The following is a 27,196-nucleotide window of genomic DNA, read 5'->3' as shown; positions in this document are numbered from 1 at the left end:
TCAAATAATAAAATCTTTTTTTTTTTTTTTTAAGTAATGTCTTAATTTTTAAAGGATTGTCATTGAGATTTGATGAAGAAACATCTATTCAGGAACTTAATTTCATAGTCCCAACCCAAGAGATGGAAACACAGTAGCACTATCTAAAATATTAAACGCAATATAGTCAACTTCATTTTGGGGCTTATCTTGTTTTAAAATGGACAGAATTGATAGTATACTGCATACTGTTCCTCTCATTTTGTTGACAGTACATACTAAATTTAAAATTCCATTATTAGCATTATCCTCCTGCATCTCTGGCAGAACTTTCCATGCATATATTATAACCACATATGGCATAAAATTTTCCTTGAAATTTGCATCTTTATCTTAGAAGATTCTATGAAACCATGCTCAGCAGAGAGTCTGCTCCCACACACCCGCCCCTCGCCTCTCTGCCTACTTCTGATCTGTCAAAGAAAGATTCTATGAAACTGCTAACCACACATATGGTTAAGGCTTATTCCAAGCACACTGAGTGGTTCTTCTAGAATGGCAATTCCTCAACTATGGTGGTTCAACACAGTAATGTGCTGAAAGGTGCACATCAGAACTCACTCACTATTATTGTTAAATGAATAAAATTTACAAATGATTTTAAAAAATTAGAACAGATCAAGATTATCCCTATATTTTATCATTCTTGTTCATTTTCATTCCCATGGATTTCTTAAGTGGGAGAAAATGTACTGAGTTCTAACTGATAAATATTTGATACTTTTGGCCTTTATAAATTCTTTCTGTTACTTATGGACTGTGATCTTTGAGTGTCTTTTTCTTTTTACTTTGACCCAAGAACAAAATGAAAAAGCATGAGTAGGGACGCATGGGTGGCTCAGCGGCTTAAGCCTCTGCCTTCTGCTCAGGTCATCATCTCAGGGTGGGTCCTGGGATGGAGCCTCACATGGGGCTCTCTGCTCATCAGGGAGCATGCTTGTCTCTCTGTCTGCCTCTCTGCCTACCTGTCATCTGTCAAATAAATAAAATAAAAACAAACAAACAAACAAAAAAAAAACAAAAGAAAAGGCATGAGTAATACATTTAGGTACAGATTTCATTGGAGGGAAGAATGTCAATATAAACTTAGTTACCATAGTAACATTGCTCTTGTAATTATAGAATAGTAGATGAACTACGATTGCCAAAAAGAAGGCAAAGTAATGTTTGTTGAATAAATAAGCTGGGCAGGGATCAGGATGAAGAAAATTCCAATATGGTAGGATGTATACACATTATAGTGTTACTGTGAATAAATTTTCAGAGAGCCAGTTATACCTACATTATTATTTTAAAAATGATCCAACTCTGCTCTATTCCATTATTACTAATTATTAATTCATAGTAACACTTGTACACTATATACTATTTTACACTACACAACTGCTTTTATATAAATTACTTCACCTGATTATCCTAATATCCTAGAAAAGGAGGTTGGTAGGGCAGGAATCATTATTTTAATAAAGAGCTTCAGGCTTAAAACAAAATTGAGAGGAAGGTATGGAGAATTCCCACACACCCTCTGCCCCCACACAGAGGCTAAATAACCTCTCCTATTTAGCAGTATCACTCACCAGAATAGTACATTTTACCAAGGATGAACCTACATGGACACACTTTAACCCCCACTAAGTCTGTAGTTTACCTTAGGGTCCACTCATTGTGTTGTACATATACACTAGGTTTCAAATGGCAAGGATTCATTACTGAAACTTCACAAAAGAAGAATTCTGACAGGTTAAAAAAAAAAAAAAGGGAAAGAAAAAAAAATTGACAGGTTAAGTTACTTACCAAATCACAAAATTAGGAAGTGAAGAAACAGGGACTTGAAACTAAGTCTTCTGCCTCCAAAAGTCATGCTCTTTTCATTCTCACTATAAAGAGAGGAGAGGCTTGTTCAGAAAGCTGACTTTGGTAATATTTATTACATGCATTCTTCTTAAATCCTTGCCTGCTATAAGCCTTCCTGAAAGTATCTCATTTAGGTACCTTCTGACTTTCGGTACAAAATGACCCCATAAACACTTGTATAACAATATTTAAACATCCTACTGATGTTTTGAAAAATACTTAGAAACATTATCAGCCCCTCCATGCCTACTCCAAACTTCCCTTATGTTCATGTAATGTCACAGAAACATGAATGGGACATTTTTGAATTTGACAAAAGGAATCAAAGCAAATCTTTAGAAGAATCATACCTTTTGCCTTTCACTAGCAGTTAAGGCTACTGCTTTTCAACTGCCATACTATTTTATGCACACAGGCATAAAAATTCAACTTAAATTTCAGTACTAAGTTAAATTCTAGTATAATTAATGATGGTTCCTCTTTGAAATGTAGTAACTTCAACACAGTACCAGAAGTCCTAGCCCCAGCGATCAGAGAACAAAAAGAAAAGGCATCCCAATCGGCAAAGAAGTCCAACTCTCTTTCTTCACAGAGGACATGAAAACCCAAAAGAATCTACCCCTAAATTACTCAAAGTCATACACAGCAATTCAGTAATGTGGCAGGATACAAAATCAGTGCATAGAAACCAGTTGCTCTCCTATACACTAACAATGTACCTGCACAAAGAGAAATGAGGGAAGCAATTCCATTTACAATAGCACCAAAAACTGTAAGATACTTTGGAATGAACCTAACCAAAGAGGTGAAGGAAGAAAGTACAGAACACTTATGTTCTGAAATTGAAGACGACACAGAAAGATGGAAGAACATTCCATGCTTATAGATCAGAAGAATAAACATTGTTAAAATGTCTATGCCGCCCAGAGCCATGTATACTTTCAACACCATCCCACTCAAAATACCAATGGCATTCTTCAAAGTTCTGGAACAAACAATCCTAAAATTTGGATGGAACCAGAAAGATGCCGAATTGCCAAGGAAATGTTGAAAAAGAAAACCAAAGCTGGAGGCATCATGATGCCTGACTTCAGGATCAAGACAGCATGGCACAGGCATAAAAAACAGACACACCCCTGTCTCCAAAAGCAAGGGAAACAAAAGCAGAAATGAACTTTTGGGACTTCATCAAGAGCAAAAGCTTCTGCAGAACAAAGGAAACAGTCAACAAAACAAAGAGGCAACCTATGGAATGGGAGAAGATATTCGCAAATGACACTCTAGACAAGGGCTGATATCCAAGATCTATAAAAAACTCCTCAAACTCAACATACACAAAGCAGATAATCAAGTCAAAAAATGGACAGAAGACACAGGCACTTCTCCAAATAAGACCTACAAAGGGCTAACAGATACATGAAGAAGTATTCATCATCATTAGGCATCAAGGAAATTCAAATCAAAACCACACTGAAAAAAAGAAAAAAACACACACACATAAAAAAACACTACACTGAGATACCACCTTACACCACTCAGAATGGCCAAAATGAAGGCAGCAAGAAACAACAAACGCTGGAGAGATTGTGGAGAAAGGGGAACCTCTTACACTGTTGGTGGAAATGCAAATTGGTACAGCCACTTTGGAAAACAGTGTGGAGGTTCCTTTAAAAGTTAAAAATAGAGCAACCATATGACCCAGCAATTGCACTACTACAAAGATACAGATGCAGTGAAAAGAAGGGCCACATGCACCCCAATGTTCACAGCAGCAATGTCAACAACAGCCAAACCGTGGGAAGAGCTGAAATGCCCTTCAACAGACAAATGGATAAAGATATCGTCCAGATATATAATGGAGTATTACTCAGCCTTCAGAAAGGATGAATACCCAAATTTTGCATCAGCATGATGGTACTGGAGGAGATTATGCTAAATGAAGTAAGTCAAGCAGAGAAGTCAATTATCATAGGGTTTCACTTATTTCTGAAACATAAGGAATAGCATGGGGGACATTAGGAAAAGGAAGAGAAAAATGAAGGGGGGAATCAGAGGGGGAGACCTTAAGAGACAATGAACTCCAGGAAACAAGCTGAGGGTTTTAGAGGGGAAGGGGGTAGGGGGATGGGTTAGCCCAGTGATGGGTATTAAAGGGGGGCACGTATTGCATGGAACACTGGGTATCATACACAAACAATGAATCAATGAACTAATCAAAAACTAATAATGTATTGTATGGTGACTACCATATTTAAAAAAAAAAGACAAAAAAACAAAACAAAAAAACTAAGGCAAGGAGGTTCAACTCCTTTTGAATCCTCCATTACTGTTTCACACATATTAAGCCTTTGATGTAATTTAATATATACGAAATTAAGTTTATAATGATATTAAAATGCAAAGGAAGTAATTTTTAAATTTTCAAATTAATGGAAGTTGAAAATACATCATGTAGAAGTCCCCTATAATCCCACCAAGGTAACTAATGTGAACAATTTGGTTTGTAATTTTCAAAGTTTTCTATTCATGTATTACATTATACTGCATAAATATATACTTTCTTATTTTACAAAAATGGGATCACAAAAATGTGCTGTAACTTGCTTTTTTCACTTACTACAACTGGACGTCTTTCTAAGTTAATACATAAAGATGAATTCCTTATAGCATTTGCTCAAATTCAACCTTCTCATACAGGTCTTCCCTGACCCCCCAGTACTGCTTATCTCCCCTTCCTATTTTTTCCCAATGGCACTTTACAATTTCTAAAATGACTTGGCAAACATTTCTTGTAAAGGGCCAGATAATAAATATTTTAGGTTTTGTGGTAATTAAGGTCTCTGCTGTAACTAGTCGACTTTGTTAGAGACAGCATGTGAACAGATGGCATGGCTGAATGCTAATAAAACTATTTAATAAAATAGGATGCATCCTAGATTTGGTCTGCAGACCATAGTAATATAGTTTACTTATCTTATTGGCTGTTATGGGTTGAATTGTGTTTTGTTCCCAAAAGATATACTGATGTCCTAATCCACAGTATCTCATAATGTGACAGTTTGGAAATAGGGCTGTGGCTAATGTAGTTAAGAGGTCATAAACGAGTAGGGTGGGCCCTTAATACAGTATGACTGATTGTCGCTATGAAAAAAACACATAGGCACAATGCCATGTGACAACACAGGCATGCACTGGAGTAATGTAGGGGTAAGGTAAGAAATGTCAAGACTAAGGGCTACCACTAGGAGCTATGAAGAGGCAAGGAACAGATTCTATCCAGAATTTCAGAAGGACTTCTGGCCTCCAGAACCTTAAAATAAACTCCTGTTATTTTAAGTCACCCAGTTTGTGGCACTTTGTTACAGCAGCCCTGAGAAACCAATACACTGTCAATACATTATCTGTGTACCTAAAATAGAATGTTAGCAAATTAGGCAAGAAATTTTGTCTGCTTTGTTCCCTTCTATATTCCTAGCATCAAGAATCACACCCAGCATAGTGAGCACCTCAGCATCTTTGCTGTATAAACTTTCTTGCTTTAAGTAGGTGCATAATGTATTCGTGGAATAAATATACTGTAATCTAACTAGTCCCAAGTCTGCATGGATATAAGCTTTCACTTCTCTTGGGACAATACCTAGTAGACAAGCCAGGTCATATCTATGGTAGGTGTATATTCATGTTCTTCTTTGGTGATGTTGGTCTGTTCAAATATTTTGCTCATTTTTAAACTGGGCGTGTTGTTTTCTCATTATTATGTTTAGAAGTTTTAAAAAATAGAATTCTAGATGCAAGGTCTTTATTAGAAAATCCTTTTTAAGTATTTTCTCCCAATCTGTGGCTTATCTTCCCATTCTTTAACTGTGCTTTTTTAAAGAGAAATTTTCATTTTAATCGAGTCCAATTTATTTACTACTACTTTTGATACTGTATCAAAGAAATCCTTGCTGAATGCCAAGTCTCAAGGGTCTATGTTTTCTAGCCAGAAGTTTTATAGTTTTAGGTTTGATATTTAGGTCTATCAACTATTTTGGTAATTCTTATATATGGTGTAAGGTAGGTATTCAAGTTCATTTTGTTACATAGGAATAGCGAATTGTTTCTGAACTCTTTGTAGAAAAACTATCCTTTCTCAAGTGAACTGCCTTTACACTTTCATCAAAAATCAGTTGTCCATGTATATGTGGGTCTATTTATGTACTCTCTATTCCATGCTTGGGCAAACTTTTTATGTAAAGGGCCAGAGAATAAATATTTTAGGCTTTGCATCAAACTATCACTCTTTGCAGATGATATTATACTTTACGTGGAAAACCCAAAAGACTTCACTCCAAATCTGCGAGAACTTGTACAGGAATTCAGTAAAGTGTCAGGATATAAAATCAATGCACAGAAATCAGTTGCATTTCTTTACACCAACAAGACAGAAGAAAGAGAAATTAAGGACGCAATCCCATTTACAATTGCACCCAAAACCGTAAGCTATCTAGGAATCAACCTAACCAAAGAGGCAAAAATCTATACTTGGAAAACTATAAAGTACTCATGAAAGAAACTGAGGAAGACACAAAGAAATGGAAAAATTTTCCATGCTCATGGACTGGAAGAACAAATATTGTGAAAGTGTCTATGCTACCTAAAGCAATCTACACATTTAATGTGATCCCTATCAAAATCCCATCCATTTTTTTCAAAGAAATGGAACAAATAATCTTAAAATTTATATGGAACCAGAAAAGACCTCCAATAGTCAGAGGAATGTTGAAAAAGAAAGCAAAAGTTGGTGGCATCACAATTCCAGACTTCAAGCTCTATTACAAAGCTGTGATCATCAAGACAGTATGGTACTGGCACAAAAATAGACACATAGATCAATGGAACAGAACAGAGAGCCCAGAAATAGACCCTCAACTCTATGGCCAACTAATCTTCAACAAAGCAGGAAAGAATGTCCAATGGAAGAAAGACAGTCTCTTCAACAAATGGTGTTGGGAAAATTGGACAGCCACATGCAGAAGAATGAAACTGGACCATTTCCTTACACCACACATGAAAATAGATTCAAAATGGATGAAGGACCTCAATGTGAGAAAGGAATCCATCAAAATCCTTGAGGAGAAGACCGGCAACAACCTCTTCCACCTCAGCAGCAGCAACTTCTTCCTAGGAACACTGCCAAAGGCAAGGGAAGCAAGGGCAAAAAATGAACTACTAGGACTTCATCAAGATCAAAAGCTTTTGCACAGCAAAGGAAACAGTTAACAAAACCAAAAGACAACTGACAGAATGGGAGAAGATACTTGCAAACGGACATATCATATAAAGGGCTAGTGTCCAAAAATCTATAAAAAGAGCTTAGCAAACTCAACACCCAAAGAACAAATAATCCAATCAAGAAATGGGCAGAGGACATGAACAGACATTTCTACAAAGACTACTTCCAGATGGCCAACAGACACATGAAAAAGTGCTCCATATCACTCGGCATCAGGGAAATACAAATCAAAACCACAATGAGATATCACCTCACACCAGTCAGAATGGCTAAAATTAACAAGTCAGGAAACGACTGATGCTGTTGAGGATGCAGAGAAAGGGGAACCCTCCTACACCGTTGGTGGGAATGCAAGCTGGTGCAACCACTCTGGAAAATGGCATGGAGGTTCCTCAACAAGTTGAAAATAGAGCTACCTTACCACCCAGCAATTGCACTACTGGGTATTTACCCTAAAGATACAAACATAGTGATCCGAAGGGGCACGTGCACCCAAATGTTTATAGCAGCAATGTCCACAACAGCCAAACTATGAAAAGAACCTAGATGTCCATCAACAGATGAATGGATCAAGAAGATGTGGTATATATATATACAATGGAATACTATGCAGTCATCAAAGAAATGAAACCTTGGGGTGCCTGGGTGGCTCAGTGGGTTAAGGCCTCTGCCTTCGGCTCAGGTCATCATCTCAGGGTCCTGGGATCGAGCCCCACATCGGGCTCTCTACTCAGCAGGAAGCCTGCTTCCCTTCCTTTCTCTCTGCCTGCCTCTCTGCCTGCCTGTGATCTGTCTGTCAAATAAATAAAATCTTTGGGGAAAAAAAAAAATGAAATCAAATCTTGCCATTTGGGACAACATGGATGAACTAGAGGGTATTATGCTTAGCAAAAGTCAATCGGAGAAAGACAACTATCATATGATCTCCCTGATATGAGGAAGTGGAGATGCAACGTGGGGGGTTTGGGGGGCAGGGAAAGAATAAATGAAACGATGGGATCGGGAAGGAGACATAAGAGAATCAATGTCACAAACTGAGGGGGGGGACAGGGGGAGGGGGCTAGGGAGAGGGTGGTGGGGTTAGGGATATTGGGGAGGGTATGTGCTATGGTTGAGTGCTGTGAAGTGTGTAAACCTGGCGATTCACAGACCTCTACCCCTGGGGCTAATAATACATATGTTTATTAAAAAAATTTAAAAATTTTAAAAAAACACCACAGTTGCTCCTGGATGGAGTGTTGTAAGTGTCAATCAAGTCTGGTTGATAGTGTTATTCAATCTTCTGTTATCATTAGTCATTTTCTGTCTACTTCCTCTATCAATTATTGAAAAGGGGGTACTGATAATCCATTTCTTTCTTCTTGCAGTTCTTTCAGATTTTGCCCTATTTTGAACTTTATTAGGAACGTAAACGTAAGGTCTTGATGAAGTGACTCTTGTATCACTGTGCAATGATGTTCTTTACCAATGGTAATATTCTTCGCTCTGAGATCTACTTTGACATCATTACAGACATCTCATCTTCTCTTCCATTAGTGTTATTATGGTATACTCTTTCCCTATTCTTTTGTATTTTCCTGTTTCTTTCTTCATATTTAAAGCTTTGTGGGTTTTTTGTTGTTGTTGTGTTTTGTTTTGGTAGGTAGTATATAGTTTATCTGACAATTTCTGCTTTCATTGGTAATCCAGGCCACCCACATTTATTATTCTTGATAGGTAGGTAAAGCTAACAGCTTTGTATTTCTTTTCTACCTATTTATCTCTTTTCTCCCTTTTCTTCTATTTTTGTCATCTGTGTTAAGTGACATTTCTTAGGATTTCCATTTTGTCTTCTTTTTGGCTTATAAGCTATTAATTGTTTTGTTATCTTAGTGATTAAGATTTATAGTGTACTTCTTAAACTTACCCGTCTTTATAACCAAGTGATGTTATAGCACCTCATGCACATTGAAGTATACAAGAGTATACATTTCTTTCTCCCCTCTTGATCTTTATGCTATTTTTGGCATACAACTTACTTTTACATATTTTATAAACTTTAGATATACTTTATACATGTTGTAAACCCTGTTGTTTTTGCTTAAATCATCACTTTAAAGATTTTTTTTTTTTAATTTATTTGACAGAGTTCACAAGTAGGCACAAAGGCAGGCAGAGAGAGATGGAGAAGCAGGCTCCCTGCTGAGCAGAGAGCCCCATGAGGGACTCCATCCCAGCACCCTGGGATCATGACCTGAGCTGAAGGCAGAGGCTCTACCCACGGGGTCACCCAGGCACCCCTTAAAAAATCACTTTAAAAGAGAGTTTATAATATAAATATCTTGTGTATATACCTATGTCTACCATCATTTCCAGAGCTTCTCATCTTTTGTCTAAGGTCTACATTTCTATTTGATATTTTCCTTCTGTCTGAAGGATTATTTGTAGTGCAGGTCTGCTGGTGATGGATTCTGGTGAAGTTTCTACATACCTAAAAATAAGTGCATTATTATTTTTCATAGGTATTTTCACTAGGTATAGATTCTCAATCGAGAGATTTTTCTTTCAGTGTTTTAAAAATGTAGCTATTAAGTTCTTGCATACACTGTTTCTCATGAAAAATCCACTATCATCCTTATCTTTCTTCTTTTGTATGAAAGGCCTCTTTTCTCCTGTGGATGCATGTAAGTTTTCTGTAACTATCACCAATTTTGAGCAATCTTGACTATAATGCACTGTGGTCAAGTTTTTATCATGTTTCTGGTGCTTAAGAGTTTGTTGAACTTCTTGGATCTACTGGTTTAAACAGTTTTCATCAAATCTATGAAGACTGAGGCCACTGTTTCTTTAAATTTATCTCTGACCCTCTTGCTCCTACCCTTGAGAATTCTACTAACATTAATTAGGATGCCTGAAGTAGTTCCCCTTGCTCACTGATGTCCAGTCTATTTTTTCTGTTTTATGATAATTTCTACTGCTGTATCTTTAGGCTTACTGACCTTTTCATCTGCAATGTCTAATCTGACATTAATCCTAACTTGTTTTTTTTCATCTCACACATATTTATTATCTCTAGAAGTTCAATTGGGTCTTTTGCATGTATTCTGTAACTAACTTCTTGAACGTATAGAACACAGTTATAAAAAGTAACTTTTAATTTCTTTGGTAATTCTAACATCTATGTCAGCTCTGTGTTACTTTTAATTAATTTTTTTCCTTATTATACATTGTACTTTCATGCTTCTTACACATGCCTGGTAATTTCTAATTGGATGCTGGACACTGATTTTCACCTTCTTTGCTATTGGATCTGTACTGGATTTTTTTTTTTTTTTGTATTTCTAAATCTTTTTTTTTTTTGAAGGTTTATTTTCATTGGAGAGAGCCAAGAGAGAGCATGCAAGAAATGAGGGCAGTGGGGAGAGGAACAGACACCTCATGAGCCTGACATGGGGCTTGATCTCAGGATTCTGAGATCCAGACCTGAGCCAAAATCCAGTCACTCAAGCAAAGGTGTCCCTGTTATTTCTGTACCTTTGAACTTTATTCTAGGACACAGTTAAGTACTTGGAAACAATATGGTTCTTTTAGGTCTTCCTTTTAAGATATACTGGTAAGTAGGTATTTGTCCAACAATACAAAATTATTAATATAAAGGGATACATGCACCCTGATGTTTATAGTAGCAGTACCTACAATAGCCAAATCATGGAAACAGCTCACATGTCCCTCAACTGATGAATCAATAAAGATGATGTGGGGGGGGGGGTGTATGGGTATACACACACACACACACACACACACACACACACACAGTGGACTATTACTCAGCCATCAAAAAGAATGAAATCTTGTCATTTTCTTTTTTTTTTTCTTTTTTTTTTTTTTTTTAAAGATTTTATTTATTTATTTGACAGAGAGATCACAAGTAGATGGAGAGGCAGGCAGAGAGAGAGAGAGAGAGAGGGAAGCAGGCTCCCTGCTGAGCAGAGAGCCCGATGCGGGACTCGATCCCAGGACCCTGAGATCATGACCTGAGCCGAAGGCAGCGGCTTAACCCACTGAGCCACCCAGGCGCCCCAAATCTTGTCATTTTCAATGATGTGGATGGAACTGGAGAATATGATGATGATGCTAAGTAAAGTAAGTCACAGAAAGACAATGTATTCACTCATATATGGAATTTAAGAAACAAAACAAGGTTAAAAAAAGGATGTAAACAAAGAAACAGACTCTTAAAAAAAAAAAAAAAGATTTGAGAGAAAGCGTGAGCAGAGGGAGAGGCAGCAGAGGGAGAGGGAGCAGACCCTCTGCTGAGCAGGGATCCTAATGCAGGGCTTGATTCCAGGATCCTGAGATCATGACCTGAGCCAAAGGCAGACGCTTAACTGACTGAGCCACCCCAATACCCCCCAAGACTGTTAACTATAAAAAACCAAACTGATGGTTACCAGAGGGGAGATGCATTTTGGGGGGGGGGGTGAAACAGGTGATGGGGATTAAGGAGTGCCACTTGGGACGAGCACCGGGTGTAGTATAAAAGTACTGAATCACTATTTTGTACACCTGAAATTAAATTTCACATTGGATGTTAAAAGGAATTTAAACAAAAAACTTGGGGGGGAAAAAAAAAAAGATACCCTGGGTGGAATTGGAGTAGCACTTATTCCAGGCCAATTTATTTACTACTGAGCCAGGATCCTTCTGTGTCTCTAACCAACGTCCCATGAGTCAAATGGTTCCAAACCTGGCTGGTGAGGACAGGAACCTTTCCTGATCCAATGGAAGCACCAAGCACTGCTATCTTTATCCTCTCCAGGAGGTTCTTTCCCTGGTCTGTAGTGATTTCTTTACATGCATGCACTAGTCAGTACTCAGGTGAATAGTTTAGCAGGACCTCTGAAGCTTTCTAGAGCCCTCTAGTACTCTGTTTTGTGAACTCTAGCCTCTCTGGTAATCCCAGCCATCTCCACAGGTCAAAGAGAATCCATGGATCTTATCCTGGATTCCCCCTACCTGTGCCAGGGACTGGAAACTTTCTCAAGGTAGTAGGCTAGGGCAATCACAGGGTTCATCTAACTTTTTTCCCATCTATCAAGACCACTGCCTTTCATTATCCAGTGTCAAGTGTCTTGATTATCACTGTTTCATGTGGGGTTTTTTTTTTGTTTTATGGTTATATCAGGCAAGAGGGTAAATCTTACCTCCTTTTATCCCGTTTTTGGTCCTAAGTACAAGTTGCATAGTCATTTGGACACCAAATCAAACAGGAATTACGTAATAAAACTATTATTAAACTATTATGCATATTGGTGTGAAAAATCCTAATCAAAGCATTTGCAAATTAATTTTCATAACATACATGAAAACAACGAAAAACTCCATAAATACCAATAGTACTAAGCCTAAAATTAGGGGCACGTGGGTGGCTCAGTATGTTATGCTTCTGCCTTGAGCTCAGTCATAATCCCAGGATTCTGGGATGGAGCCCCCAGTCAGGCTCTCTGCTCAACAGAGAGTCTGCTTCTCCCTCTTTTTCTCCCTCTCCCCCCATCCTGCTCATGTTCTCTATCTTGAATAAATTAATTTTTTAAAAATCTTAAAAAAAATAAAAACCTAAAAATGTAAGCATGGTCCATTAAGCAAAAGATTAACAATATTATGCACTGTATTAAGATTAAGAGAAGAAAACTATACAATCATTCCAATAGATGCTTGAAAATTATCTGGTAATGTTCAACAACTGTTCACTTAAAAAATAACAAAGTGTCAAAAAATGAAGACTGAAAGAGACCATCCTTACCTTCATGAAGTGTAACAAGGATGATGGATTCAAGCCTATGTTCAAATCCCAAATATGTTCAAATCCCAACTCCTTTTTTTGTAAAACATCTTAGCCAAGTTATTTTAATATCCCTCCCTTTCATTCTCCTTATCTGTAAAATGAGGATACCACCACCACCTACCCCACATACTACCCAGGGCTTTTGTGAAGATTAAGTAAGTCAATAAACATAAAGCACTTATAATCTACCTGACTCACAGTATGTACTCAATAAATGGTAACCTGTTACCAGTGCAGCTCTTGTTGCTGTTGCCACTATCTTATCAGAAACCCACAGAAAACAACATACTCAAAAATAAAAATTAGGATCAGTCCTATTGAAGTCAGAATTCAAACAAGATACTTGGAGTCATCACTTAACACTGTTCTACATGGCTTAACCAAAAACGGAACAAATGATGATATAAAAATGGAGAAAAACTTGCAGATGATAGTATCTATTAAGGAAAAGAATGAGAATCAAATGACAAACTACCACAACTACTTAGAGTTTAATAGTTAAACAAAAGATCATCAAAAAACATAGTTCTCCTACATACCAGTAATAACCAGTTAGAAATTTTAAAGAAAAAATCCTAGTCACAACAGCAGCAAAAACTGTAATGAAGAAAAAAAACTAATCAGAGCTATGTAATAACCTGATACAGAAAACCATAAACCCTTACTAAAAGATCATTAGTCAAATATCATGAAACGGAAAACAAAATATACATGGCAGACACTGGTTCTTCACAAATTACTGTATTAATGCAACACAATTTTTACCTGAACTACAAAAAAGTCGCTCATTATAGAACTTTACAAACCAATTTAAAATGTCACACAAAATATTAGATAATGACCAAAAGCCAATTTTCAAGAGAAGAATGAAGAGAAAACTTGCTCTATCATCTATTAAGGCATAATGCAACATTATAGTAATTAAACGGGGCATCTGAATATTTTGATCAATGGTATAAAGCAAAAAAAAAAATCCAGAAAGAGACCCATATATATTTAAGAATTTAGTCATCTGATTAAAAAAAAAAAAAAAAGCACCTATCACTGGGGGAATAAAGGACCATTTAAAATAGCACTGGGAAAACTGGCTCCACAAGCATAAAGATAAAGAGTTCTACTTCATTACACATACATACACTCCAGATTAAGGATCTTTAGATTCTGACTTTTGGAAGAAATAGAGACCTCAGAGTTAGGCAAGTCCCCCTACAAATTATCACTGACTTGTTTCAGACATATGAAAAGGTTAAAAAATACTTCGATGACTATTTACATTCTCACTGCAGCTTAAGAAATATAACTCATACAGTTGAAGCCAAATAAACAGGTCTTGCTCTTAAGTTTCAAGTTTTGAGAGGTGGAATATGCACAGAATGCTACAGAAGCACAGAGAACAGCCCAATTCACAAAGGACCCAGAAGGCCCAGAAATGAAATGCGAGTAAAGGTCTTTCTAAACAGAGAACATACCATACACATGAGCTATAGGTCACCTTTGACTCTAAATGTCAAATGAAGATTATCAATGGCAAAATTCCAGCACAGGCCAGTGTACAAACCAGAGCTGCCATATCTGAAACACAGCTCTGAGGAGTTTACTTTCTGTTAGGGAATGGAGGTGAGGGAATACAAACAATAGAACATCCAAACAAAAACAGACTGTGGAGACAACCAATATGAAATGCACTCTTCAGAAGTAATGATGAAACAAATCCACTTTGAAGCAAAGAAAAAGAATGAAACTGAGTAAACGAAAAATAAAAACTTGGAGGCAGAACATCCTCATTTTTAATAGAGCCAACAGATTTATTGTGCTGAAAGAAATAAAGCTCCTGCTCTGGGATATGAATACATGCAGCTTTAAAGTAATAACCTAGGGGCACCTGGGTGGCTCAGTTGGTTAGGCAACTGCCTTTGGCTCAGGTCATGATCCGGGAGTCCCAGGATCAAGTCCCACATCAGGCTCCTAGCGCCATGGGGAGTCTGCTTCTCCCTCTGACCTTCCCCCCCCCTCATGCTCTCTCTCACTGTCCCTCTTTCAAATAAAAATAAATCTTTAAAATAATAACCTATACTACAGCCACATTTCAACACACACACAGCTCTCTTAGTCATCATCAATTAGCTAACTAATTTCTCATTAAATCTCATTAAGATAGACTAGACAGACACGGAATGAGAGAGAGACTCTAGACATTGTAACATATTGTGTTTCTGAACATGGTTGACCAGGTGTGTTTCTTGAATTTCTCTTTTCTCCTGGTTTCTATATAATGGTATCATGTGGCTGAATTCGTTCATCTATCTTACTTTATGTCTCCTTCACTGAATTCTCTGCTAGGGTTTACCTCCTGGCTATGGAAGTACCCAAGTATTTGGAATCTACTGCTTTTTAAAAATACCAACATATGAAGATACAGAACTTCAACTATTACTATTTCAAACAAAATAATTTCAAGAATTCTGGCTGGGGGACGCCTGGATGGCTGAGTGGGTTAAATCCTCTGCCTTCAGCTCAGGTCATGATCCCAGGGTCCTGGGATTGAGCCTTGCATCCGGCTCTCCACACAGCAGGGAGCCTGCTTTCTCTGCTTGCTCTCTCTCTGCCTGCCTCTCTGCCTACCTGTGATCTGTCAAACAAAAAATAAAATCTTTAAAAAATAAAAAATTCTGGCTGGAATCATTGATTCCAGTTATGTATCATTGTCTTGGATATTCTGCCTCTAACTCAAATAGAAAGGTCTAAAAACAATACACAAATAACATGCATGCTATACACATATAGACACAAATGCACTCACTTGGAAGAAAAAAATTATTTTTCCCCACCTAAGATCACCCTTTTTGAACTACCTAAATCAATGGGGTCCATCACTGCCTCTTACCTATCATTTTTTTATTCTAGCTTATCTAATCATCTTTCATGATGTCTTTTCTATTTGTCTCTTTTCTACCTTCTACCATGACAATCATCATTTCGGCACATGGGATCACCTTACTATTTAATGGCCTTCCTGCTTCCAGTCTCTTTCCATCCTCCAAAATCAGTCGGACGTTACAGGTGGATCAACCTACCTAACTTGTCACTCTTATCTTCAAAAGCTTTTAAAGGGTCAATAATAATGCCAAATATTTAGCTATTTTAGAACTTAAAGAATTGGCTTCATGTGCCTGTCTAACCTATCTTCTCCAGTACTTAAAATCTATTCTATGTCCAATGGAAAAGCGCCTCTGCAACAAATGGTTTTGGGAAAATTGGATATCAACATTCCAAAGAATGAAACTATACCATTTCCTTACACCACACACAAAAACAGACTCAAAATGGATGGAAGACATCAATATGAGACAGGAATCTATCAAAATCCTTGAGAGCACCGGCAGCAACTTCTTCCTAGAAACATTGCCAAAGGCAGGGAAGCATGGGCAACATTGGGACTTCATCAAGATAAAAAGCTTTTTGCAAAGCAAACAGTCAACAAAACCAAAAGACAACTGAAGAATGGGAAAAGGTATTTGCAAATGTATCAGACAAAGGGCTAGTATCCAAAATCTATAAAGAACTTATCAAACCTAACACCCAAAGAACAAATAATCCAATCAAGAAATGGGCAGAAGACAAGAACAGACATTTCTGCGAAGACAACCAAATGGCCAAGGGACACATGAAAAAGTGCTAAACATCATGGCATCAAGGCAATACAAATCAAAACCACATGGAGATACCACGTCACACCAGTCAGAATGTCTAAAAGTTAATCAGTCAGGAAACGACTGGTGTTGGCGAGGACACAGAGAAACGAGAACCCTCCTACATTGTTGGTGGGAATGCAAGCTGGTGCAGACGCTCTGGAACACAGTATAGAGGTTCCTCAGAAAGTTGAAAATAGAGCTACCCTACAACCCAGCAATCGCACTACTTGGTATTTACCCTAAAGATACAAATGTAGTGATCCGAAGGGGCACGTGCACCCAAATGTTTGAGAGCAATGTCCACAACAGCCAAACTATGGAAAGCAGCTAGATGTCCATCAACAAATGAATGGTTATTTATATATATATATATACACACACATATGTGTGTGTGCGTAAAAGTATATATAATGGAATTCTATGCAACCATAAAAAAGAAACGTAATCTTGCCATTTACAACTACGCAGATGGAACTAGAGTATTATGCTAAACAAAATAAGTCAATCACAGAAAAACAATTATGGTCTGATCTCTATGATATGAGGAATTGGGGGGGGGGCGGAGGGAGAGAAAAATGAGACAAGATGGGACCTGGGAGGGAGACAAACCGTAAGAGACTCAATCTCAGGAAACAAATTGAGGGCTGCTGGGTTGGGGGAGGGATAGGGTGACTGGGTGATAAAACATTGAGGAGGGTTATGTGTTATAGTGACTGCTGTGAATTGTCTAAGACTGATGATTCACAGACCTGTACCCCTGAAACAAGTAATACATTATATGTTAATAAAATAAAAATTTGAAAAAAAAAAAAAAAATCTATTCTAGAAAGGCCTAGCTGGCTCATCTGATATAGCAAGTGACCTTGATCTTGGGGTTTTGAGTTCAAGCCTCATGTTGGGTGTAGAGAGCACTTCAAACAAACCAACAAACAATAAAGTCTATTCTAAAAAAACCCTCAAATATTGTTTCCTCAAGCTACCCCACCACTGTACATCTAAAGAGAATAGCAAACAATCCAGCGAAATTATTTATGCAGCTTCCCAAATGCAAATATTTAAGCTTTTATTTGCCTTGAACTCATCATGCCATTTCACATTTTGGTCTACTTTTTATCATTCCTACACCTGTAGACTAAACTCACTCCTACAGACTAAGCTCAAGCCACAATAAACTACTAGACTTTCTCTAACATATTTTGTTATTTCAGAGTCTGTGCTTCTACATACACTATCCCAACTCTACAGTATCTTTTCCCATTCTCTGCTTTGTGTAACTCCAATGAAACATCATCTCTCCTGTGGAATTTCCCAGTTCCCACAAACACCTTTGCTCCTAATGCACTTGTATACAGTTCCATAATAGGACTGATTAACACTGTAGTGGAATTATTTGTTTCTATGTCTTGATATTTTCAGAATCTACAGATACTTTGAAGCACACAGAGCACAATTAAGAGTGTTTTAGAAGACCTTCCGGAATTGCCATATTATTCTAGTTACCACCATTCAAGTATACTATATGAAAAAAAAACCACATGCATCACAGTTAAGAGCTCAGATTCTGAAGCCAGGCTATTTATGCATGAATTCTAGATCTACCCCTTATTAACTGTGTGGCACTGGACAAATTAACCTCTCTTTGTTTTGGCTTCCTTCTTTGTAAAAGGAAGATAATAGCATTTGCCTTCTGAGAGAATTAATATGGGCAAAGTGCTCAGAACCATGACTGGCACAAATTAAGTATTACATACCATTGGCTATTTTAATTAACATACCTTCTACATAGACCTCTATTTGGCTTGAGTTTCCTTCATTTATCTCTATCCAAACCTCACGAAGGTTTCAAGTTTGACTTCTGCTCAATCCTTTGATTATTCCAACCTTTAAATAATCACTCCCTAATTTAATTATCTGTAGCAGTTTCTGTATCATTCTACATTTCTACATTCTACATTTCTGTATCATTCTAATTAAAACTGCCTTGCATAATTTTTCATAAATCTGCCAGCCCAATTTCTGTAAACTCTATAAACGTCCTAGGAATACCTTATATGTCTTTGTGAATTCCTGTAGCCAGCAGTAAGTCCTTAGTATTTGTTGTGTGAAAAGAGTAGAAACTTCAACTCTGATCATACAACCTTTGCAATCAAAGAAATGGAGAAGACTGTGAGAACATTCCACACTTATCCAGGAGCCAGACTGCAAATGTATTAGAACTAGGGAGTCCTGATATGTTAAAATGAAAAACTCTAGCTTCTACAGGGGAAAAAAAAAAAAACCCTCTCTGAGGATCAGTTTCAAGTCCGCAAGTTCCCAAACTGTATTGGTGGATCCTTTACAAGAATTTCGTCAGCATGACAAAATGACCAACTGAGATTACAGCATGACAAAATGACCAACTGAGATTACACCGATCTAGGTATCACAGGGACGCGGTCTCTCAGTTTCCTTCTCTATAAAGAATATTGCAACTTTTTACTTCATAGGTGTATGTAATAATCAACACTTACCTAACATTAACTGAAGCGCAAATTCCCTTGGAAAAAATAATTAAATAAACTGAAAACACTGCAACTCATAAATGAAAACGTGAAAGAACACTGCATGTTTTTCATTACATAAGAAAATATATTAACTTAGCTGGCAGTATTTCTAATATTCAAAATTACCTAGGAGAAACTTAAACATGTATAGCATTGCCAATTAGAGACTTAAGAGGGAAAAATTCCACTATAAAACTTATTCTTTTTCTCACTTTCTCCATCCTATAATTTTCTTCTTCCACTTGTGATTAAAAACAAGTGTTCAAAATAACCCCTCAAAAGAAACAGTTGGAAAACATGATTCAACTTAGTATCAAGTTGGTTCCATAAACGCATAATTCCATTTACAGCTAAAAAAAATACTTCCAAGTGAAAATTATCAGTAATCTAAGAAAAAGATAATGGCGAACACAGCTCAGATAATGATCTGAGCCAGGAATTACAAATTAAGAGTTGTTCCAACTTGAAGCTGGCAGTCATACAGTCTAAAGGGTTTGTTTACAGCAGTGACTTAACCAAAGACTCCAATATTTTAGAAGTCACCCTGGCATTCGAATCACTAATTATTTCCTAGCAGCGTTAACTGATGAAAATGCCAATACTACACAAATTAAACCAAAATGGGTGTTCTTCTGAAGGGAAAAATTCCCAAAAAACCAAAATGGCAAGTCTTAATTCTAACCTGTGATATTTTTTTCAGCTGGGAGTTATGAATAAAATGCTGTTCATCTACTGAAAAACAGAAGAACCTTACCACTTAGAATAACCTTTAAGCTTGGGGGAGGGGTGAGCTTTTAAAGATGGATTTGGTGCTTCTCAAATACAGCGTTACGTGGGATACATGTTAAGAGATAAAAACAGAAAAAAAACTCATGTAGTTTAAAATATTTTAATTAAAATGAACTTTCAACGATCTTGAAACACTAACTTCACGATGAAAAGATGGCTTTGGTGAAGAGATACTGATTTCCAGGTAGAAAAAAATGAAGAATCAAGTGCGGGGCTAGTGCAAATTAAGGGGAGATAGAAAAGGGCAAAAAGTGGGGATTTGGGGGCGTGGGCCAAAGAAGGGTGTGTGGGTGTGTGCGCGCGATGAAGTAAGGTCTGCGCTTATGGTTGAGAAATATAGGTGACAAACTTGTAGAAATCAAATTCAGAGGTGTGTGAACACGGAAAGGAAGGAGGAATGTGGGGGATTTCCAGGCTGGACTAACAAGTTTGGGACGCGCACATTATTGGGGTGCCCCTCTACCGGGGAAGGGTGGCCCCTCGAGTGCCTGGTCTCCAGGCCCCAACACCCCCGACCCGGCCCTCACCCTCCCGCTACGCGGCCCTTCACTCGACCACGGGATCTCCTCACCTCAGGCCGCAGCGCCTCGCTCATCCGCGTCTGTAGAGCGACGACTCCCTCCGCCCCAGGCCGGGCCGGGCCAGTCGGCCGCCCAGTCGCGGCCCCCGGCTCAGCTGCGCCCGGGCGTTCCCCGCGCGAATCCGCGGGCCACTCCAGTCCTCGCTTCAGCTCCGGCTCACTCCCGGTTCCTTCCCGCAGACGCGGCACGCGGCCCTCCTCCCCCGGCGGGGCGTTGCGCCCCCGACCCCGCCCCGCAGCGCCCTCGCCGCGCCCCGCCCCCGGGTTTAGGGACTGTATGCTGATTGGCTCCAGCGAGACCCGGCGCGCTAGGATATTGGCCAGGCGGTAACCCGACGGCGAAGGGGCGGGACTCCAGTCTGCTGCAATTCCCGTAACGCTGCTCCTGGCGTCCGGGATTCCGGCGGTTGCGCCCGCGTCGCCTTTCCTAGACCGGATCGAAGGGTTCCCCCCACCTCCTCTGCGGGCGGAAGGAGCGGAATGTTCCATTTTTCTGTGGAATAACGGGGTCGTGAACTGGAGCCCGGGTACTTTGTACGCTTGCCGCTCTCCCTTCTCGGTGCGGTCCCGCGGCCTTGGTTCGCGGCCTTCCCCGAGGGACTCAGAGCCGCGAGGGACCGCCGGGCTCCCTCGGGGACAGGGGAGGCGTGGGAGTTTCTCGGGAGAAGTGAAAGACTCGATGGTCGTGACTTCACACGAGATGCCTGCAGATCGTGGTGGCGGCGGCCTCGGTCCAAGGCATGCATAAATGAACCTTGCCAGGATATGTATTTTTTAAGTTACTAAATGAGTTTGTTTGCGATTGATCAGTGAACCCTAGAGGTGGTGTGACATGCCAAGAAACTAGTTCTTTGCGGTTTGTACCTCCCAATCTGTGATAAAAATACCTAGCAAAAACTAATTTCATTACAATTACAATTACAATTCTCCTGCCTGAGAATGGACTTTGAGGCTCGCTGTGGTTTTTTTTTTTTTTCCCCCAAAGCAAGATGAGAAACTTGGAAGATAACTCTGTGTGTGTGTGTGAGAGTGTATGTGTGTTAAGAAACACCCGAGGCCAGGGCCTTCTGTGGAAGAATGGCAGGCTGTAGGAGGGCAATAATGGCTTAATGGACTGGAACAAATTATACCCATAAATTAAACAATTACAAAGTTTTTCATTATATTGAAGATTCAGAAAGAGGAAAACAACAAATTATGATCTCTTAGTTGTTGATGAAGTACTTTGGAAAAGAAACGGAAAAGTGGGTCTAGTGATAAAGGAGTCCTAAGCAAACCTGGGGATGTGCTGTAAGACAGACAAAGCTACACTGTATTCAGCTCTTGGTGCTCCCTGTCATGTTACAGCTAACCTACAGTGGGACTGGCTTGTATTCTAGGTTGGCCATTTACAGGGATGTTTAAAACAAACGTATAAAATTTAAATTGTTTATTTAGATCTAGCAAACATTTTATTTAGAGGAATGTATGGTGGTTAAGTGTACTTAACTTTCTGGTTGCAAATTCCCTGAGTTTGCATCCTAGTGCTGCCACTTCCTATGTCTGTAATGGTAGGCAGGTCATCGTTTCTTTATCTGCAAAATGAGAATAATGGTTCACCCTAATGGGATTGCTGCAAAGGTTAAATGAGTTAAAATACATGAGACTCTCAGTATATAGTAGGTGCTCAATAAATATCAGCTGTTCGTGGATGACTGTTATGTCAGTGCTTCCCAAACCTTTTGCATCAAAGTATATAATGAAAATGATGATATTTCACCAGTACAGGGAATAAACATGGAGGGAATCAATATCTCATGGCACGCTAGTCTGCCTTGTGCGCTGGTCTAGAGAGCAAACGACTGAGTCCGTCCTTCTGTGGGTATCTATGTATTGGCCTAACCCAGCCCTAACTTCTAAGAAACTCACATTTTGTGGGGATGGCTAAAGTCCTGGGCTAAAAGGATGAATCAATATTGGAGAAAGATTTTTCAAAACAGAAAGAGCCCTTCCCCCCCCCCTTAGCTGGAATTATATGAGTTTGCAGGCACCTCTTTAGGGTATTGGCCCTCAAATAACCACTTTTCAGTTAAGGATTTGTCATGAGAAAACTGTCAAGATGCAACAGTAAGTGGGAAAAAGTGACATATCAATCAAGAACTTTCCATGTATGCCTTAGGATCATTTTGGATTTCACATATATCAAAAGCAGAGAGTGGGGACGTGTATAGTGAGAGAGCAATATGAGGACAGTGAGGTTACTCAGAGCAGGTGAACAGAGCCAGGAAAAAAATGCTACATAACAAAGGTAATCTGTGCTGAAGACCAATTTTGCCTGCTCACTATTTGCATACAGTTGGCAGTGACCAAGACAGCCATTTACTTCCTTGCCTGTGCCCTACTGTGTTTCTGAAACTCTGTGTCAGCCTTGGAAGGATCTGCATGTCCTGTCCCAGCCTAATGATTTCAGCATCCATGATAATGACTCAGAACCCTGACCTCACGATTTCTCATCTTTCTCTTTTCCAATCATCTTCATCTCTGTCAGAAGCCCACAGATGTAGTCACTTCTTGAATCCAGTCCTCAAATGAAATTATTCCACCTGCAACATTTTCAATTGTTAAGATTCTCTACCCACAACTACCTACTCTTGTATCTCTTTTACTCGCTCTCTCCCACTGAGTCTATGGTTTGTCCTCAGTGTGACCTCCAGTCTTTGTTCTGAAAGTTTATCCGTTATTTCCTACCTTTGCTTATCTCCCTAAATTGTGGGAACCCTTTTATCGACTTTTTAAACTGCACTGTCACTAGTATTTTCAATTCCTTGACTTTCAGTCATGTTTACCTTATCAGTGCTATTTCCTATTTTCCTTGTCCTTGAACTATAGGCCCCACCCCAAAATCTATTCTAGATGTTCTGTTTCATTATTCCGTGGAAAAACCCAGTACCATCATTTGTGAGCAATCTTCACTTTTCTCCAACTTAGGAGGCAAGTGTATACCTTTTTCTTCTTTTCCCACTGCCTTATTCTTTTAAAAGTTTTCCGCCTCTGCATTCTTGGTCCCACTCTACCAATTTCAGTCTCCTAGTTTTATATTTATCATTATTAGCATAAAATACCTTGGAAAATTTTTAAAATTAAATATTTAATCAATGTTGAGTTGGGGACAGTGTTTTGTATGTGTTAAAATCTTTATAACCTAATAGCATCTAATTCACCAAGCAGAATGAAAAGTAATTCAAAATAAATTTCAAAATGAAGCAGTTTTGGCCACACTGTAATCTACTTAATAAGTTTGGGATGAAGTATGAACTTAAATCAAGTTGTAACAATTTCCAAGCTCAAAAACACGGCAAACTCACTTCACAGCAACGATACTAAACAATAATGTGACCCCACTTCAAAAATTTCACACAATCACTGTGCATACTGTAAGAACACAACTTGGAGGTTTTTCACAAACCAAACAAAGCCATATAATGAACATCTAGATCAAGAAAAAGAACATGACCAACACCTCCCAAAGACCCCTCCTGCTTCCTTCTAGTTATTGCAAAGCCGCTGGTGACCAATATTCTGATTTCTAACACAATAGTTTTATGGCTATTATTTTAAAATTGAGAATTTAAGCAGAAACTTCTCAATGTTATAAGTATTTGCTTATTTTATTTCATTGTAGTGGACAACTATAGTAGAGCAAGAGAGTTAGAAGTGAAATAAATACTACTCTGTATAAGGGTTAAACATAGATGCAAACTGAAGCAGAGGGCTTTTAGCTTCTTGTTACACTAGACCTCTGGGAAACCCTGTCAGATAGCCCTGGGCTTTCAGCGAGCAGGAAAGGCCGGTGCAGAAGTGTGAGCAGCAGTGAGATGCAATAGTTTTCCCAGACACGTACACAGGATAAGGAAGTCAGGTACTGGGACTGTAACTTTGCAATAGCCCAGGCGAGCTTCAGAGTGTCATCCTGAGGATTTTTATCATACTTTGCTTTTGTTAACTCTCACACACTTTTAGAGAAGCAAAGGTTCTTCTTTGTTGACCCTCATATGCAAGAATACTTTTCAGTTACAAAATAGATTCCTTGGCTCCAAGTCTGATACTTATACTAAAACCAGATAAACCAGATAAGAAAGTACCAACATGAACTTTTTTTTTTTTAAAGATTTTATTTATTTATTTGACAGACAGAGATCACAAGTAGGCAGAGCAGTAGGCAGAGAGAGAGGAGGAAGCAGGCTCTCCACCGAGCAGAGAGCCTGATGCGGGGCTCGATCCCAAGACCCTGGGATCATGACCTGAGCCGAAGGCAGAGGCTTTAACCCACTGAGCCACCCAGGTACCCCCCAACATGAACTTTTAAAAAAATATTTTATTTTATGGACTTGTATGGCCAAGAATTCCCAGGCTTTTGCCTAGAATTTGGATAGAGATTTGGTACTAATTGTATTAAATACTGGGTTAGGCAAATGTGTGTGTGTCTCCTCAAGAGGAGTTGGCAGTACCCACTGAAATTAAATAAATATACTTCTTAAGACAGCTGGAATTTCTTGAAAATTGTCCTGTTTTTCCTTTAGAATTTTAAGGTTTGATCATTTTCCAGGATCAACAAATAGTAAACGGAATTTAGTGTCAGAGTCAAATGAAAGTGGGAACAAAGCTAATCTAGCTCATGTTTTAAATTATGAGAATCCTTAGTTTGCTTTAAGTGGGCATGACAGACAGACTCTTAGTATAAATTCTATGACCTCTGGCTTCTCAGTATTCTTTGTGTGAGTTCTTCTCCATGAAAGAAGGGATGCACAGGCCCATGTTATGTAAGATGACAGTGCCCATCTTACTAGTGTCTCCCTTTTGTAGCTTTGACAAATTGCCATGTGCTGGCCTCTATGTTGTATGAAATTATAATACTTCTCTTGGGAAGAGACTCTTCCTTGCTGGCTTTGATGACGCAGACTGCCATACTGTGAGCTGTCAGATATGTAGCAAGAAATGAAGGATGGCCTCTGGCCAACAGCTAGTATGAAACTGAAGTCTTCACAACTCAAGGAAGTGAACTTGGCCAACAAAAGCAGATCCTGCCACATCAAGCCTCAGATAAGATAGCATCCTCAGCCAACGAACTGGAGCCTTGTTAGACCCAAAGCAGAGAACCCAGTCAAGCTGTGCTCAGACTCCTGTCCCACAGAAACTGAAGATAATGTGTGTTGTTTTAAGATGCTAGGTTTGTAGTATCTGTTGTGCCGCAAAAAAAAACTAACACAGGAGGCAAAAACTGAAAGCTATTTACATATGTGTTCATACTGAATGCTATCTTTATACATTCAAATCCAGCATTTCTTAAGTCAATAAGAAGATCTGGATCTGGAGAAGGGGATTATATCAAATAGGAGCTTGCTCTGGTGTTCCAAGACCCAGGAATTGAGAGGACCCCATCTGGTCCAATTTATTCAGCTCATTTATTCCATAAACAATTACTGAACATCTACTATGTGCCAGGCACTTAGATATGGATCTGAGTAAGAAACATGTGTTGGTCTCAGAGTCTAATGAGAGAAAGAGGTGAATAAGCCAGCAATTACAGCCATGTCCTAGCGCCACAAGAAAGGTGTTAAGAGAACATCTGGAAGTGCTAGCACAAAAATACTTAAGGAACTGGGGATTCTAAGAACTCTTGTACTTCTCTCTACCCCAGTCTCACATTCTCTCACTCTGAGGTGGGTTAAAAAAGTCCAGAAATTCTTTGATACTTCTCTGTGGATGGGGTGAAGTCTATTTCCCTGCCTAGTGGATTTAGCTAAGCTTGAGTATGGCACAGATCAACACAGTACAGAAAAAGTGACTCTATGCCAGTTCAGGGGCTGACCTTTAAGAGAAGCTTCCACCTTGATCTCTGGAAGTCCTGAGCCACCATGAAGAAGCCCAACTTCCTTGTGAGACCATATGGCGAGGGCTGAGATGACATGGCGAGGGACAGGGGCCCAGCTGCCCGGTTACCAGGCATGAATATAAAGCCATCTTGTAACATCCATACCAGATCTACCGCCAGAGGAATACTACTGTGGTGCCAATCAGTGTCACACAGAGCAGAAGGATTGCCCAGCTGAGCCCTGCCCAAATTCCTGACCTCCAAAACTGTAATACGTAATGTTATTTTAAATCACTAAGTTTTGTCAAGGAGGAATAAACAACCAGAATGAAACCCTCAAACCCATCATGCACAATGCTGAAAATCTGATCATCTCTTTCAATACCTTTCTATCACCTAAGCCACTTTTGTGTGTCATAAAAGTCCTCCATTACCTGCCCTCTACTTACTTCTCCAAACTTATCTTTATCATAACCTCCAACTCCAGGCTGTCATATTACCAATTTGCTAATGGTTCCTGGGCCAGTTTCCAATATACTGTTTTCCTGCTTCTATGCCAAGAAAAGACAGCTTTACTCTGTTCCCTTGCCCTATCATTGCCTTCTTTACTTTCATTGCCCAACTTGATTACCATCTTTCAATATTCATCTTGGGAATTATCTCCACCCCCAGAAATACATCTGACTTCTTCTCCCTGCTCTGGGCCATGAGAAACTCACAGCAAAAGAATGCAAATGATTCCAGATGAT

General features: G+C 38.9%; 1 protein-coding gene across 3 annotated transcripts in view; it reads right to left on the bottom strand.

Moving 5' to 3' along the window:
* The window catches only part of IL6ST (interleukin 6 signal transducer), a 53,501-nt gene extending 32,775 nt beyond the window's left edge, over positions 1 to 20,726 (bottom strand). The window contains exons 1-2 of one of the 3 annotated variants that reach the window (XM_032850400.1): positions 20,588 to 20,726; positions 1,834 to 1,916 (exon numbers count right to left, since the gene is read on the bottom strand). The gene's annotated coding sequence lies outside the window, so the exon portion shown is untranslated. Of the gene's footprint in view, positions 1 to 1,833; positions 1,917 to 18,730; positions 18,791 to 20,587 lie in introns of those variants that run through there. The other 2 variants (XM_032850406.1, XM_032850413.1) reach the window with 2 other exon arrangements.
* Between the last annotated feature and the right edge of the window lie 6,470 nt (positions 20,727 to 27,196).

Source organism: Lontra canadensis, unplaced genomic scaffold, assembly GCF_010015895.1.
Source record: "Lontra canadensis isolate GAN:19392208 unplaced genomic scaffold, GSC_riverotter_1.0 scaffold4, whole genome shotgun sequence".
Taxonomy (NCBI): Eukaryota; Metazoa; Chordata; class Mammalia; order Carnivora; family Mustelidae; genus Lontra; species Lontra canadensis.
The sequence above is the reverse complement of the archived record's forward strand: the minus strand, read 5'-3'. Positions and strand labels throughout refer to the sequence as shown.